We start from the raw sequence: 3,286 nt of genomic DNA on the forward strand, positions 1-3,286 counted from the left end.
TTAGAACCATCAAGAGTATAGTTTTTAATGACAGTGTCGAATCGTCAAGAATATGAGTACTCATGACACTTTAAAACCGTCAAGAATGCATTTTTCATGACATTTAATAACCGTCAAGAAAGGATTGTTTATGACATTTTGTACCCGTCAAGAGTATTCTTTTTCATGACATTTGGGAACCGTCAAGAGTATGCTTTTTAATGACATTTTGGAATCGTCAAGAATTTCGTTGTTTACGACATTTACGAACACGCAAGAAATTTATCGTTCATGACATTTCAGAACCATCAAGCAATTTTTCATTTTTTAAATTGTAATTTATTTATATTATTGTTCCTTTATTATGCTCCCATTGGTCCAAGAATTCAACTACATATAAACGACAAATATACATCAAATGGCAACTAAACATCATCCATTCATATCATTTCCAAAAGTTCGCATCATATTCATATATCATTTACAAAACCAATATATATATAAACAATTTCAGCAAATTTTCAAGAATTGAACTAAACATCATCTAATTAACTAACCTAGCCCAAAAGTATATCATCCCCAATACATAAAGTTTCGTAACGGCAACCCCTAGATATAAACAGTTCACCTATCAACAATTCACCCAAACTCTAAACCTCAACAAATTCTCAAAAGTACAACAATCAACCCCCTCCCCCTCTCTATGAATATTTCAAAAAATCAACCACAAAAAATAAAGTTTCCTGTTCAGAGATGACAAATAAGTCATAAATCATATGTACGAACCCAAAAACTCAACCAACTCAACCCGCACCTCATCGAACTCGGCTTGTGAGTATGGTTTTCGTGTATCAATCTGTAGACATGAAAAAAAATGAATTAGTATTCATGAAATTTATTATACCCACAAAAAAAAAATAGTTTGATATATAACATATCGAATTGGAGATGACAATGCTTCCCCTATTTACAATTTCTCTCATATGCTTCATGACATAGTATCCACACGCAGTGCTCCCGACTTGTAGTGGACACTATAAAAACAAAAAATTAGAATAACGGACTAATCTTAATTGCTAGTAATCTACAAATACAATGAATTTACATATTTATACTTGCATTTACTATTCGCCATAAAGTTTGTTTTCTGCTTTTATTAATGTTCTTTTGCAAGTGAAATATCGCTATTGCTCTGTTTTGCCAAGATAAGATTGCACATATCTTATAATATTGTACATGCATTAGAATTAACAGCACTACATGATATAGAAGATTAAACTTACGTGTTGGTTACATATCTTGTAGTTGCTTTTGATGTCCTCCTTAGTGAGTCAAGGTAAAACATTGTCTCCTCACACGCATTTATGGCGAGCAGTGCCCAATGACCCCTAATTATACAAAAATGTAAGTACTATTTTATTGTCAATGCAACTGATACCCTAACTTAACTTACCTAGATTAAAAGGAGCAAGAACTACTTGGTTTGCTTTTGACACCATCAATCTACTAGACAAGTTTCAAATTCAAGATTCTTGTGTGTTTCCTGAAGAGATTAGGGACGGATCTACGAAGACATACTGCACATTTTCTTTCGAACCAAGAACAGATGAATACAAGCACCTACAAAATATATAAACTTGTAAAGGAGATACATAAATTTAGATGCAAAGGAATGAAATTGACTTACATCATATAGGCCACAAATGTAAACGTTTTAACTTCGTTCATGTTACAAAGATTAATGATATCCTCTCGAAGCACAGAACTCTTTCGACTAATGCCAAAAAGGTCAGTGGGTAGTGAGAAAGTGATGCTGGAATCTTTCTCCATTACCTTCTCAGCATATCTGAGAATCGACTTCAACGTTAATGGCAAAGTTGATGTCGATTCACATACAACTTCTTTTTCTGTAGGCATTTTTATTAAGTCCGTCTCCTAATTCAAGAACATCCACTTTCAGTAAGATGTACAATATTAGACATTCCAGTTTAATAGTGGATTACATACCTTCAAGACGTCCAACTCTGGTTCATTCATCTTCATCACCTCCTTCCCTTTCTTTTAATTCTCTTTTGGTTTGTCCAACGATTCCACTTCTATTGTCTTACCCTTCTCTTCAATCCCTTCCAACATTATTGGCCTTGAACAACTCCCGTGTGCAGACAATGATGTAGACAAGTTTGAGAAAATTTGTGCCTCTAATTCACTAACTCACCTACGAAGTTCTTCATTCTCAACTAGAATTTTCGTCTCATCTTTTGATGTTTTCTTAACTGAATGAAAGTAAGTTGTTGGAGTAACGTATCCACCAACCCCACGCACACGACCATTGTGCTCTTTTGTACCCAATGCTTGAGTTAACACATCATTTGAATAGTGTCTATTCACAGACGATGAATCTGTATTCATTGATATCTCATCCTAAAAAGATAGCAAAATTAATGTAAGTTATAGAAATGTGAAAAAGTGATGTTTGATTACATGTAATGACTTACTATTTTATGGACGACTTGCTGAATGTCGTCGTTGTCACATTGTCCTTGTTTGTTAACTCGAGCTTTCTTCCACATTTTAGCTCGATCAACATAAACTTCATTTAAACCCTCTTTCTCCATTCAAGAACATGGAATTTAAGTGGTAAACATATTAGCTTGTATTCCAAGAAACAAACCCCCTCCCTAAATGACAAAGCCTTACAAGAAACAAAATTACAACTTTTTATGCAACCCCCCCCCCCCCCCCCCAATGACAAAGCCTTACAAGAAACAAACTTACAACTTTTTATGCAACTCTACAAAGAATACAAAGCCTTACAAGAAACAAACTTATAACTTTTTATACAACTCCACAAACTATACAAAGCCTTGCAAGAAGCGTACCTAAGATATACATGTAAACATTTTTTTCGATGTGCATCACATCTAAACAATCTCTAACATGCAGATCTTTCCGGTATGGCAACTCAAAAAAGGAAGATAACCTATTCCAACAAATCTTTTCACTTCTGTTCATCGATAGGTTCTTATGGATCTTCTTTCCTTTAGAAAATTCCAGATCTTTCAATTTCAAGTATAAATCCTCCCCATAAAGTGGTTCTCGAATTATACCAAGTTCTTTTTTACCGTTGAATGACTTTTTTTGTCGTCAGTACGGATGATTGCGTGCTAGAAATCTTCGATGTCCTAGGTATGCTATTTTCTTCCCATGTAGTAACCTTATAGAATTTGTATTATCTCCACAAATTAGGCATGCCTTATACCCTTTAACACAACATCCACTGAGGTTACCATATGCAGGAAAATCATTG

The 3,286-nt window shown here is 34.2% G+C and overlaps 1 long non-coding RNA gene across 2 annotated transcripts; it reads right to left on the bottom strand.

Moving 5' to 3' along the window:
- Positions 1-531: 531 nt before the first annotated feature.
- Positions 532-2,647, bottom strand: LOC107992120 (uncharacterized). 2 transcript variants are annotated; one of them, XR_007820115.1, is made up of 5 exons: positions 2,475-2,647; positions 1,987-2,400; positions 1,433-1,914; positions 1,263-1,367; positions 532-1,013 (listed from the first exon to the last, which is right to left on the bottom strand). It is a non-coding gene; the product is annotated as an uncharacterized LOC107992120 (long non-coding RNA). The 2 variants fall into 2 exon arrangements; XR_007820114.1 differs by having other exon boundaries at positions 1,433-2,400.
- Between the last annotated feature and the right edge of the window lie 639 nt (positions 2,648-3,286).

The sequence above is a fragment of the Cucumis melo genome, chromosome 4 (genome assembly GCF_025177605.1).
Source record: "Cucumis melo cultivar AY chromosome 4, USDA_Cmelo_AY_1.0, whole genome shotgun sequence".
In the NCBI taxonomy this organism is placed as follows: domain Eukaryota; kingdom Viridiplantae; phylum Streptophyta; class Magnoliopsida; order Cucurbitales; family Cucurbitaceae; genus Cucumis; species Cucumis melo.